Below are 14,385 nucleotides of genomic sequence, written 5' to 3'. Positions count from 1 at the left end.
CCGCCGCCGCCCCGGGGGCATCGGGGGGATGAGCCGGGGGAGCCTCCCCTTACCGCCGGCAGCTGCTCCTCCGCGCCGGGCGAGGGGCCGGCCGAGCCTGCGCACAGCGGCGGCGGCTCTGCCCAGCTCCTGCCGAGGACAATGGGGTAAACCCCCCCCTCCTTCTCTCTCCCTCCTTCTTCCCTTCCCTCCTCCTCCTCCTCCTCCTGCTGCTCCTCCGTCCCTCCGCCCCCGCGCCCGCCCCCCGCGCAGCCCGGCCCCTGCGGAGCGCGGCGCTGAGCCCGGCGCGCAGCGGCGCGGAGCGGCGCGGAGGTCCCGCTGCCGCAGCGGGGATGGGAGCGGAGCGGGGCTTGGCTGGGCTGGGCTGGGCTGGGCTGGGAGGAGCACCCCGTCGCCGGACCCCCGCACCCCGCCCTTCTCCCGCCGGGACGGGTGCCCAGATGGGGCCCCCGGGGTGCGCTGGGGTGTCCGGCCACTGCGGCCATCCCGCGGACCCCCTGCGTCCCCTTCCCGCGGGCGGTGGTGATGCCATTCACAGCTGATGGAGCCGATTTGTCTCCGTATGGGCGTGTCACAGGTGTATATGTGCCCGTGTACACGCGTATTGGTACCCAGGGCACATATGTTGGTCCGTATAGACACACATCAACGATACACCCATGTCACAGTCCCCAGTGTGTTTTTGCTAGATTTACCCATGCTGAATGGCCATTTAACTTTCTGCTCGCAGGGGAGGCAAGTCCAGCAGCACCTGTTGCAGCACAGCATCTGTGTGCAGTCCCTTGCAAGGCAGTGTGGTTTGCAGGGAAAAGACGTTCTTGGCAAGCTCATGTGGCAAATGTTTCAGTGTGAACATTGAGGAAAAACTGCTTCTGCAAGTCAGGAGCCTGGCATTTGGGTTCCTAATGGAGCCTGGCATTTGGGTTCCTAATGGAGCCTGACATTTGGGGTCTGAGTAGGGTTCCTAAGAAGGTTGAACAGGATGCTCTCCGTGTTTCTGTGTTGCACAGGGGCTTACCAGCTCCCAGGCTCAGTTACACAGGACCTGTGGAGGGCGGGGCAGGTTTTCTGAGCTGGATAAAACACCTTTGACCCGACTAGCACAGGGCATCTGCTGATGCCCCTGTGCTGTTGGTGCGGGTTTATAACACACAGTTTTAATGTAGGCCAGTGAGATGCAGATCCTTGTCCTCTCTCCCACTTTGCCATCCTTGTGTATGTAGGGCAAGGCCTCTCTGTGTGCCTTGTAAGGCACGCACCACCGCGCGGCCCTGGGCTCGCTGGAGATGCTAATGCAATTATCGCACTATTACTGAGTTTCCTTCATGGCCTCTTGTGAAGGACACGTCTGAAATCCTTTTCGAGCATTCTATTAAAAGCCATCAGTAAATTCAGCTTTATTCCAGAAACTGTAGCAATTAAATCATCTGCATTAGCCCCAAAAGCAAATGTTGGTGGAGCATCTTTTGAGTGGAACTTTCTGGCTGGCTTCAGAAAGCCTCTCTGTGTGTGGCAGGGGCCAGGCACTGACCCTGATTGTGCCACGAGAGCAGCTCTGCTGAACTGACATTTAAACAGTGGTGAACCAAAACCAGACTTTGGGCCAAACATGTGTCTAGGGCAATGCGTATCACACACAGGACTTTATTTACCCATGGATCTAGTTTGTGTCTGTTATTTATTGCGGTGTTAGGAGAGCAAAGAAATCCTGAGAGGGGTAAAAAAAAAAAGGTGGTGGATAATTGAGGCTGCTTTTTGCTTCCAGCCAGTGCATCTGAGCTGTTTTCAGTTGTTAGGTTTCTCATTTGCACCAAAGTTTTACTGTGACAGAGAATTGCCCACGGGTTGTTCAGTGCTTTGTGCAATTTTCCAGGCTTTTCTCACATCCGTGCGGTGACTGGAGTGCCGGGTGCGCGGTGTCCCCTCGGCAGCCCCGGCACCTCTGTCGGGAGCGTTGTCTTTTTGGAGGAGCCGGGACACGATGTATCTCTCTGGCCCCTGGTGCAGCTCGGGACCGCGTTAACAGGCTCTCCCATGGCAGGGTGCCAGCAGCCAAAGCGCTTTGCCAACCACGAGTACGAGGAGGATCAGTAGTCTTTGGAGGCGTGTGGCTTTTTGGAGGAGCAGAGGAGACCTTATGGCCCGTGTTAGCTCTGTGATCTCTGCCAACAAGCGAACAAAAGGGAATAGCACACCTGCTTCCCTCCTCCGTGCCTGCGGGAAGGGTTTCTCCTCTCCCTGAATGCTCGCCAGCGCAGCTGAGCTGGCTCAGGAGCTGCTGTAATTCACTGCTATCTTGCCAGGCCAGCAGCAAATTGCTAGCTCATCTTTCTTCCACCTGTAGTGAGAGGAGAGCCGGCAGGGAATGGTGTTTCATCTGTCTTCCCATGCCTGCTCCCCTGATGAGGCTACTATATGGCACTATAGGAGGTGTGAGACTGGAATTTGGGACTGGCTGAGAAGTGAGACACTAAAGGGACAGCCAGAAGGAATGGAGAAAATAAGGGGCAGGTGGGGGGTTAACAGTCTTCCTATCAGCAGGCTCATCACCTCCCAAAGGGTTACACTGACATGGGGTTAGATCACCAGGGTAACTCTGCCTGTTAGTTACACCCAGCCCTGGTTCCAGTCTCCCTGCCCCACCTGGGTGCCCTCACACAGGTAAGTGACCTCAGGCTGCTTCATGTCTTCTTTGCATCAGACCCATCAGGTTCAAACAAGTTCCTAGTCCAGGCTCAGGCTCAGTTTGGACATTAGGACAGTACCAGATTTACAGTATTTGACTAAAAAATGAGAACTAGGGTATTTTGCAACCTTTCTGCTGTTACAGAGCTGCTCGAAGAGCTCTTCCAGCCTGTAGGGACTGCAGTGCCTGAGGAGGTGCCTACCACTAAGAGTCAAAAGGAGCAGCAGGGACTGCCCTGACATCCCCATGGCAAAGCCTTTGTCCTTGGTGCTGCTTGGCTCTGCAGGATGCTCCAGGTGTCCGGCCCCTGGCAGAGCAGGAACACCGCTGTGCATGGGTGTACCCCTGGACACGGCACTGAAACACAGGGCTTCTGCCTCCAGTGCCCCTGCAGGGGCTGGAAACAGTGAGTGCACACTGATTTGGGCACAGCCTGACAAAAGCCAGACCCATCACAGCAGTTGTGAGGAACAGGTAATTCTCAGAGATTGTAATGAGTGTGTTAAGCTATTTTCCTTTCTCCCTTCAATCACTTTCACAAAACAAGTTTAATGAAGAGCTATTCTCTGCTTACAAAATGGTGCTGCACAAGCTAGATGGATTCCTCTGACCTTTCAGTGTGCTTTACTTGAATTGGCTGCCTCTTCATGTTCTCCTCTCGCTGCCTTGAACAGGAAAGACAGCTGAAATAGGGACTCTTACAGTAAATACTGTGGCATATTGCCTTCTTTCTATCAGTCACTTGTGCTTCCCCATGCCTTAGCTATTTATTATTGGGGGTCTTATTTGTGTTCCTCTGTCTGGGAGCTCTGCATAACGTTTCTGGAAGGAGAAGTGTCTTGTACCCTTTTACTACTGCAGTAGAAACCTGGTGTGATGTAAGGGAAGAAGTAGGAAATGTCTGGACATGCCTGAGGGACAATTCCAGAGCACCACCATGCCTGAGATGCCACAGGGAAGCAGGACAGGTGAGAGCAGTCAGCCAAAGCAATTTTGCTGTCACAGATAATTCAGGCAAAGAAAAGTTTTCAGGCTTAGCAATCAAGGAGATGGAAAGGTCAGTCTGGAGCAGAAAGGGATAACGGAGGCTTGAGTCAGATCTGGCACAAAAAGATTTAGATCCTCCTTCCCAGCTTCCTGTAATTCCCAGACAGTTCTCCAGATGACATTCATTATTTGTGTTATCTTTGCACCTAACAGAGTGAGTCAGGGACCAGGGTGCTACATAAGCAAAACAAAAAGCTGTCCCTTTGCCAAGGGAACTTAAAATCCAACGGTGTGATGGGAGAGAGAGCTGATATGAACCCTGGAGAAGGAAGGGGGAGGATGAGTGAACCACGAGGCTGCAGCCTAGGGAATGGCAGTGGCAGATCAGTGGCTATCAGTCATCCCTGGAAGGGGAGGAGGGAGTGCCAGGAGATAATGAGGCCAGTTTGTGGGTGTTTACGAGGATCATGATAATACTTTGTGGCAATGACAGAACAGAAGATGACACATTAAGGTAATGTTTGGGCACTGGCTAAAACAGCGTGAGAAGTTTTCAGTCTGCAAAATTTACAGTACTACCCAAAATAATTCCTCTGCACAGGAGCCATGCTTGCCCTCTGTAACCAGGGCACAGCTATGGTTCATGCCAGTGAAATGAAGACAGATTTAAACCAATGCTGGAAAACCCCCACCCTGCCTCTCGCTTGCAGAGGGTCCAGATGTCAGGTCAGGGATGGGGCACTGGGCACTGCCATCAGGCTGGGAAGGGCATGGGCCAGCAGAGCCTGGATCTGTGCTCAGCAGTGCATTTTGGATGTGGTTTTGATCACAGAATTATTAGCACAGTCGTGCAAAATGTGCAGGTGACGCCACAGTGGATGGGAGTATTAATGTCACTGTTGGCTCCCAATTTCCTGGGTGGCAGCGGAGGATCTGCAGATGAACAGTCACAGAGCTGCATCTCTGTGGCAGAGAGGTATCTGACAGCTAGCGATCACATTTTTCAAGGGCTTATTCCTGGCTGTTTAATACTTCATATGCTCTCTTGGGGAGGGAGGAGAGAAGAACGGAGGAGTATATTTGGCACAGCAGGGAAGTGGACTCGGGTCTTTTCCATCCCTTAGTGCTGTGCTGTTGCAGAGGGAGAGAAAGCCTCCTTCCACAGCGGTACTAATCCTCCTCCACAGCGAGCCGAACGTTTTGAACTTGAACAACTCCTCTCATTTTTCCCCCATGTGATTGTGAGTCAGGCTGAGCTTCTCTATTCTTCTCCATAATTGAGTAGGAGATTATTTTGACTGGAAATAACCAGACACAGGTATCATGGCTGTGAATGCCTCCATGCATGCCACTTGCTAAAAGTTCTGTAGCCTTCTGCAAAGGGAGCTGGTCTTTAAAGATTTTGCTCAATGGAGAGGGAAGAAAAGCAGAGGGGAAGAATAGCTCCTTCCTGCACACATCTGTCACTGGCTCTGCTAAACTTAACCTGCTGAATTGTTGGTGACATGCTGTTCTTCAGAAGCAGCTCCTTTGTGAAAGACCTCCCCTGTGACACGGGGAATAGCCACAGTGAGACAGGAAATATCCCTGACATGATGGCTTTCTACAGGAGCTTGTGGCTGCTATCCAGTCCCACAGCCATGCTGAGAAAGTTACGGAAAGCCATTCCTCTAAAATCTCCAGGGGAACCTCCCCAGGCACAGATTTTCCTGTCCTTCTTTCCCGTCTCCATAGTTGTCTCTCCTGGGATGCAGGCCAGCTGCTTGGGTTGCATTCCCACCCCTCTGCCCTGGAGGCAATGTGTGATGGAGGAGTGCAGGGCAAGGGAGAAGCAGATGCAATGTGAGGCCACGTCAGGGCACGTGGCTTCCTCTGCTGCCATGGCAGGGGATGCTGCCAGATGCTGATTTTGGCTCTCGGTGGGTACCAGGGAGGCGGGTGCAGCCCCGTGGCAGAGCTGAGTTTTAGCTACACACACTCCTTCTAGCAAAGCCAGATACTAAGGAGCATTCCACGAGATCAGGCTTTCTCCAGTTTATACATAAGTGGGATTGCTTCAGGCTATTGAACCAGCCTGCTGCAGACTAGTCAAGCCCAGAAGTTTTATCTGTGCTGTAGCAAACTCAAGCCACCGCTGTTCTGCCTGTGGATCTAGTGTCTCAGCTGCTTACCGAGGAGCTAATGAGCTTTTGGGGATACATGGGTGCTATAAACTCCTTAGGCCAGAGATAAGCAGCTTTTAGGAGCCTTTAGGAGCACTGCCAGCCTGTGGCTCTGCTGCTGCGGTGCTTCTCAGGCCCCAAGTTCTTGGTTAGCAGGAGGGGCTACAAAGTCTTGAAATAAGTGTGTACCTAATTACATGTGTGTACATGCATGTGCTGCAGCTGTCTCCTCAGGTTGAGGTTAAACCTGGCAACAGGACAAGGAGGCAACAACAGGTTTTACACACTGTGTTGTCACATCTCCCTGCTTGAGTGACTTCAGCCCTCACAAACAGCCTTTCCTGCACAGGGGCTGCGCTGTCTCATCAGCCCAGGATGAATCCACCACCCTCATCACGGCAAAATGGCCTTTGGCGCCCAACAGGAAATTCACCGTGGACAGCGTGGGCAGCTTCGGGACAAAAGGTGGCTGTTCTGATCATGAAACAACTTATTTCCATTGCTATCCTTTCTCTGCTTTCGGATAGATCTACTGTGAATGCCTGTCTAGAAAATTCACTGGGGAAAAAAAAAAAAAAAAGAAAAGAGGTAATGCACAACTGAAAGTTCTTTTTTCAAAGCCACCGTGAAAGCAGTTTTTTATTTCCTTGGTATGAATTCAGCCCTTGCTGTTCTCCACTCGCTGTCTGAAGTGTCTGCCATCAAAAGCAATCCTGCTGCAACTGACCAACAGGCTGAGGTTTCTACTCCTGCTAAATGCTAAAGAGAGCCTTCAAATCAAAGCAGCTTGGCTAGTCAAAGCATCTCCATCTTTATTGTGTATTTTACTCCCCCCTCCCCTTTTACAAATTTACATACAGGTATAAATCAGCCCAACAGCTCTCTTTCAAGGCATAATTAGGAAAGAATTTAGTATACAACTCAAATTTTTGTTTAGTTGCTCTCCTTGGGGCAGTTTTGGAATTAATCTAGTCACCAGGGAAAGTTAGGTGAGGTCCTGGAAGTAGCTTCTGATACCATCTTTTAACTTGAGTAAATAAAATCTGAAAGCCCATTTCTTTGCTGCTCTATTGTCCTATATATTTATTACCCTCTTGGTTTACACCTGTGCACAGCTTATATGAAGCCAGAACTACTCCCTTATTTTGGCACTCTGTGCAAATGGATATCCCTTCCTTGCCTACGGCCCCTTTCCCCCTCACAGCTGGTGGAACAGAAAGGATGAGCAATGTAAAAACCTTCAGTGTGACTAAAACTGTGAGATTTAACAGTATCAGAGAGCCCATGAACACTCGAGTGCTAAATTCTCAGTTAAACGGGTGTTGCCAGTTGAGATAAAGCCCTTCCTGGGGTGTTGGAGCAGGATGATAATCTGGCAGCAGGTTCCCATGACCAGGAGCAGCAGTTCAGAGGTCAGCTCAAGGCTGGAGCAGTACAGACAGTTCAGTGCCATGCCTGGAATTCAAATCCAGCCATCACCAGATTCATGGTCACGGGCTGAAAGTCTCTAACTAACCCTTCTGTATTTAAATTACTTCTTCAACAAAGGCATTCTCTTGTTGTTTAACTTTGAACTATAGAAATAGCACATTAAAAGGTTTTGCAGTTTAAAAGTGTTGGTGGGTCTCAACCAACTTTGTGGGCTAAGTAAAGTGTGAGAAGCATTCTACTCTATACTACCCTATCAACTGAGCTTTTGAGGCAGACTGATGAAAAGGAATCTACTCTTTTAATAGTGCTTTCTCTCTGGTAAAAGGTCTTGCTAATTTATTGTAGCTTGGAATAACAGATAAAAACTGTATGAAAAGCTGTGGCATAGTTTGGAGCTGAGTGAAAATTGTGACCAAAACCTGAGTCTGCCCAAACCCTGAGTTAAATGCCAAAATGCCCCAGGATTCTTTGTATCATCATGCAAGTTGTTAAGGGTAAGAGGTTAATTGTTTGGGATGGGGTTGGGTTTATTCTCAATTGTTCTTTTTGTGCCAAGGGTTTTTCTTTGGAAGGGTTGGGTCATTTCATTTTTTATTTATTTGGCCTCTTGCCCTTGCATTTTATCTACTAAAGTTCACTTCAGTGATGCAGGATTGATGAGGGAAAACCTCCCAGAGCTGTGTTAAACCTGAAGTCTTCATACGTGAGAGGAGCAGGGCCTGAGCTTTTAGGAACATCCAACAGGATTTCACATTTTTTGTGATCTTGAAAAAATTTGTCGTGGTTAAATAAAAACAAAGCCTAGGGAAAAAGAGGACACTGGTTACATGCATAGTACAAAAGCCTTGTAGAAAGCCTCTGGATATCATTTGAATGCCACTTGATTTACCTTCACAGTAAGGACAAGATGACTAGGGGGATCATGGAGAGCTCTATGAGTTTGATCCATACAATAAGTGAGCTCAGCCTGTGAAACAAACCTCATCTGCCAAATTCTGAAGGGCCATTTCCAGCTTTTTTCTTGAAGGAGGGACTCGGCTCTGCTACTGAATGAATGAATAAAGTGGGAATTTTGATGATGATTTCAAAGGAAGCTAAATTGAGCTCCATGAAAAGGGAGCGCTAGCATGCAATGCTGCACTTCTTTTTTTCTTATTAATGTGACTAATTAAATGTTTGTATTTTTTAAGCACTAACTGGTTTTTTGATGGTCGTTTAGAGACTTTGAGAAAGTCAATAATTTTGATGAAATAGGACTGTAGACTCCAGAACAAAGTCCACATGGAATCCGTGATGTTGCTAGGATACAGCTATTAGTATTTTCAGTGGCTGGGGTATTTTTTGGTGTGGTTTTTTTTTTAATAGATTCAGCCTAACCTCTCACAAACAGCAGAAGAATACGTGACTGCCTGATCCCATTTACACAACGCTCCCTCAGCTTACAGTAACTAAGCCAAACTTGACCCTTTAATATCAGCCACTTTTATTTGTGAAGAAGAAACACAAAGAGCAGTTTTGACCCAAATCTTGGGGGTTTTTTGAACGGATGTGCAGGATTTTCTCCCTGTGGGTATTCCATTGCTGAAGTCTCCCTCTAGTGGTTTATTTCCAGAGGGGCTTTGCTGGCTTGGACAGGTCCCAGATTTGATGGTGTGATGCAGAAAGTGGAATGACCCCTATGAGCTGAACCATAGAGCTCGTAACTTTTAAGAGATGAGCATAAAGCCTATAAAATACTGTTTTCTGTGGGGTTTATATTTTAGAATTTATTTTTTACTGTATCAGTAATAGTTGAGGGTTTCCATCCCAGGCTCACTCTGTGGTATGGACTAACATGGTTTGTTCAGTGTGTAGGATCTGACTCTTGCACATTGTTTCCTTTAGCTGTATACTGGGATGCCTGTAAAAAAGAAGATCAGCATTTAAGCTCATGTTCCACATCAAAGCCAATGCCAGATGTGATGCCAGTAACATTATAACACAGAAGAGCATTGAAGATGGTGCTATTTTGGGATCCTCAGGTTTGGGGAAGCAATATCTAAGTGAAACACTCTGCAGATATTTTACTGGAAAATCGGGAAAAGCAAGCTCTCTGGAGTTTGTTTCCAACATATAACTTGACTTTGAGGTTTGTTAGGTTTCTTGCATTTATGCCCCTGACCTCACCTTTGCTGGGCATCCCTTTAGCACCTTAGGTAGTCCCAGTGCCTTCAAAGGGTGGGGAACAGTGAGGGATGAAAGAAGCCAAGTATCCAAAGCTAAGTAGGAAATTCAAGTCTCCTAATACCCGATGCATGTATTGGGTGTTGGGTTAGGCTAGTTCAGCTCCCTAAAGATGGCTAAGTAAAGGAAAAAGATCTAATCTAAAGCCTGATGAAGTCAATCCATATCTTTATTTAACTGTAAAGGGCTTTGGATGAGGCTCAGCCTTCCTTCACAAGTGGTGGTAACCAGAGAGAGCTGTGATTCTGGAATGCATCAAGGATCCTGGGAAGACTGGTGTTTTTCCAAATTGTACATTAACCTGAGGGAGGTAGAGGACTGGTACTGAATTCTTCATGTTCACATCTGGCAGAATTCCATCCTGTGATTTGCTTTTTCGCATACCAGAGGAGCAATTTGGCCTTGGTTTTCTCTTTATAAACTGTAATAGAAAGCTTGGAGAAATTTAGGATAACCTGCCCCAGAGATTAGCAAGCTCCCATTCCATTTTCCCATGCCTCTGGACCTGGAGGCTGTGAGATGCCATCACCTTCCCGTGAAGCATTTTACGGTATGTTCAGTTATGTAACAACTTTTAAGGGTAAGGTTTTACTTTTGTTTGACTTCTACTTACTGCTCAGCTTCTATTGGGCAATCAGGAATCTTGGTCCTTTGGGAGACTTCTTAAACCACCCTCCTTTGGACTCTGCTTCATAAAAGCTGCACAGCATTTCCTATGAGAGTGATTTTGGAGCCAATTTTGTATTTCATTTTTGTTTTCGCTCTTCAGGATAAAGTTTCCACACAGCATCCTGGCCAAAGATGATTTGATTTTGGTTTATAGCTTGAGCAAGAATGATTCCATCTATTTTGTTTATATTAAGAAAAATATGCATTTACTCCTGGGATACATAACAAAATTCTTGCACTTTTTAACAGCTCCACAGCTAAAAAAGCAGAGGTACAAATTTAGTATGCACGTGTCCTCTCTGAGATTTGTTCTGGCATCAGTCACCAACAGTAAGTTAATAGGATTCCTGTGTTTACAAGGAGGTCATGGACGCCTATGGGATGCCCACAAACACATGAACTGGCTTTACTTTTATGTAATTGTATAGATTATTTTTTTTCAGACTTTCACAATGCATATGTAGGAACTTTTTTAGTGGAGGAGGAAAGGATCTGGTTAACAGCATTTCTTTTCGGACTCGTTATGGATGGTTATGTCAGTTGTGGAAGCTAAGGAAAGGTTCCTCTGCTTGTTTGACTTGGGCAGGTTCATGCCTTTGAAGGAAGGCTTCTGTGAATGGGAGCTTGCAGGGACCAGCTGTGTGAGGAGCCTCTCCTGTGGAGCAGTGCTTGGGACTGTGTGGAAAACCACCTGTCCCAGGCAGGACTGGACACAAGCCTGCGAGAAAAACAGGGGCAGCGAGCCAGTTTGTTTTTGACAAAACAAAGTTATGCAATATCATTTAGTTCTGACATGTTCCCAATATGCAGCAAATGAAGAACTCACTAAATACAGTATATCTCTGGCCATATCATTTGAATATAACTTGTTTCCATGACAACCTCTGCTTAACAGCTTGGCTGATATGAAATCATTCCTAGATGAGGGAGCTTTTGCCAAAAGAATTGGGATTCAACACTTTATTATCGTGTTTTAGGGTTTAAAAAACATTTATTTAAGCCTCTGGAAGCAAATATCAACTAAAATCCCTTCATCTTCACCTCTGCTTCAGCTCTCGGTTGTTCAGTTTATCTTCCTGGGAACCTCTCAGGAGCAGCTCCTGTGTTACTTAATATGCTTCTGAAGTCCCAGGCAGTGTTTCAAGAGCAAGTGATCGTGACACCAGCATTTGGTAGAGAAATTACATTTCATGGCTGTTGGCTCGGGATGTGAGGCAGCAGCAGCAGCAGCAGCAGCTGGGCACAGCAGCCAAGGCTTGTGCTCCAGCCATCCCTCAAGTCCAGGAAGGTTTATGTTCCAGCTAACTCAGTCTCAGAGTGAAAAAGAGGAGCTTTGGCTGGAGAGGGGTCCAGCCCAACCTTTCACACCACTCATTTTGTATCAGGAGCACTGAGCAAACCCAGGTTATCTCAGATGTTTTCTAAGGTGTGGTGCCTGTCGCCTCGGACATAGCTGTGGAACACTTCCAGGGTGGAAATGCAGTATGACTGCTCATATGGTGCTTGTTCCCTTCCTCCCTTCCAGGTGCTACACTGCATTAGAATATAGCTAAAATAAGCCTAATGCTTTCCTAATATTTCTCATGTACGCAGGCACTCCAGTTGCCACAGTGATGGTGCACAACTCTCAGCAGGGGAAAGGAGGGTCCTGATGGTTTTGAGAGGCAGTGTGTCCCCTCAAAACACCACTGTATCATAGCAGGGGGATTTCCTGCACTAGCTGGGGCAGAGACTATTGGAAAATCTCCTGGAATAGGCAAATAATGTTTCAAGCACATGTAATGTACCCATTGCTGTCAAGATTTTGGGATCAGCAAGGATTATAAGAATAGGGATTTAAATCTCAAGTAAAACCATGGAAAGAGGTATGAAGTATTCATTGTTTCTTCTGGCTGTAATGTACCCTCTTCAGCTCTAATTAGCACAGCATGGAGTGGTTTGGGCCTTTGTGTGGTAAAAAGGCTCAGGTGCCTGAAACTGGGTGCAGACAAACAGTGCTGAGAGCACACAGAATGGGGCAGAACAGTATTCCCCACTCCAAGTTGGGTTTTTTCCTCCCCAGTTGCCACCTGGGAAAATTTCAGCTGTTACTCATCAGAAATTAGCTGAGTTAATCTACTGGCTGAGTCCTGCTCTCCTCCCCACAATCCTACTTTATAAGGCCTTAGCAGGAAACTACCTGTTTGCCTGGAGAACTCTGCAAGCAAAAGGAGGATGTGGCTGGGAGAAGGTGTAAGGAACAGAGCCATGAGCCCCTTCCCTGGTGGTGAGCTTTAAGCAACTCATCTCTGCACCATCTTGTAGCACAGGGCTGAACTGTAACACAGTTTGTTTCTGGTAAAGCTGCCTGAGAAGATGCAAAAGCACAGGAGGCATCACCAGGGTTTCCTTACAAAGGAACATTTCAAATAGATGGCGAATATCAATAAAATAAATTTTTAATTAAAGCCGTATAAATACCTTTCCGAAAGTGGTAATAACTTGCTGGGATTTTTAATCTCTGAACTGATTTCACTCAAGGTGTGCTGGCAGTGCGAGATAGCTGAGCAGAATCAGGATGCTGCGCTCGTGATCGTTTTTCCTGGCGAGATTCATCTCGGGAGACTCGTTCTTGCCTCTGTGTCACGACTTAGAAATCTCTGTAGGCAAAGGATGCACTAATTCGATGCATCCTGTGATTGCCCTTCCTCCACAGCCAAATTAATTTACTGTTAGTTGAGATTCCCACAGTGTTCCTTGTGCCACTGTGAAGCCTGGTATTTACCGATGTAAATAAGGAATAAACAGAGGCTTTACATGTCTCATTTGGAATAATGATACAGGCTGTGCTGCCTGGCTCTCACTCCGTGTCTCAGAGGTGTGGGGGTTGTACTTTTATATTGTTCCTTGCAGCTCAGGTTGTTTATAACATGATGATTTGTTTTCTGCCTGAGCTATAATGTTTTAACTGATGAGCAGCTCCCTCATAATGGAATCTGGAGGTTTTTGCTGAAGCATGTGGTTCCCATCAGAGACAGGTGCTGGATTCAAAGTTAGTTTTTGTATTACAGCCTAGTGAGTTAGGCCTCACTTCCACAGTGATGCTGCTGCATATCCAAAATTTAATACTTTGTTGGCAACCTCAGCAGAGGACACCAAAAACGTGTTGGGTGTGGAGACTGTCATCGACAGTCATGGAGGCAAGATGTGGTTGAGGTCATAAGAAATTTGCACTCTCCTCCTCTCCTCCTGTCTTCTCCAGCTCTTCTGAGAAAATCTGTGCCTAGATAACAGCCACTTATTGTAGGGTTTTTTTCAGGATTAAAATTTTTGTGGGCTCACCATTAAAATAGAGAGAAAATGCTCAGAGTGGGCATAGCAATGAATTTTTAGATTCCAAGCTCTCCCGAATGGTCATTATCTTGCCTTCTATTTAAAGAGGAATAAATTAAATTGCATGAGATGGCACAACTGGTTTTCCAGATCTTATTTAATTTGGATTAGCAGTTTGCATTTTCCATCTGGACAACATAATCATTAACTTTTTGTGTTTCTTTATTGTCACTGTGCGGACCTCTTTTCATGGGTCATCTTTGCCCTTTCTTACTGTTAGATTTTTATTTCTTTAAAGGAGTGTGTCTTTATTGATTTTTTTTCCTTTAGGATGAAGTATATATAAAATTATTCATCCTACTAAATGTGCTTGCAAGGCAATCTGTGATTCATGGTCTTTGATCCTGCTATCACTTATGTGGGTGTTTAACTTTACTACTGTGCACAGTCCCAATAGGGAGAATCTTAATTTTAAAAATACTATTATAAAAATAACGTGAGGGGTTTTTTTGCACATGTCCATGTTGGATTTATGAGGAACGTCTCCCTATAAAACCAAATATATAAATTAAACGGGCTGTAGAGAAGTATCCCCCCCCCCAAAGTCTGGAAAGGTTCGTTGTTGTGCTGTCTCCATCCACGATCAGTTTGCATGGTGGCCACCCCTCCAATATGTGAACGTGCAAAGGTTTTGCCTCCTAAACCTTGGAGTTTTAGAGAGATTTAGTGTTTTGGCCAGTGTTGCCAAGCCAAACTGAGCACGAAGGCTAATTTGCTCAAAAAGGCAGCCCCAGAGACGCATCAGGTCCGCGGTGTGCCCTGTGCCTGTGCAGAGAAGGGGCTGCCAGCAGCGTGCAGTGCAGGACGGGGGCTTTGGGTACCCTGTCTGCCCCAGCGTGGGCTTTGGGTACCCTG

At 46.9% G+C, this 14,385-nt stretch overlaps 1 protein-coding gene across 2 annotated transcripts in view; it reads left to right on the top strand.

Moving 5' to 3' along the window:
* EIF4E3 (eukaryotic translation initiation factor 4E family member 3) overlaps positions 1-14,385 on the top strand; it is a 32,869-nt gene that overhangs the window by 706 nt on the left and 17,778 nt on the right. The gene's annotated exons all lie outside the window — the stretch shown is intronic.

This window comes from Neopelma chrysocephalum, unplaced genomic scaffold, assembly GCF_003984885.1.
Source record: "Neopelma chrysocephalum unplaced genomic scaffold, ASM398488v2 Primary Assembly neopelma1_147, whole genome shotgun sequence".
Lineage (NCBI taxonomy): Eukaryota > Metazoa > Chordata > Aves > Passeriformes > Pipridae > Neopelma > Neopelma chrysocephalum.
Note: the sequence above shows the minus strand (reverse complement) of the source record. Positions and strands in the feature narration are given on the sequence as shown.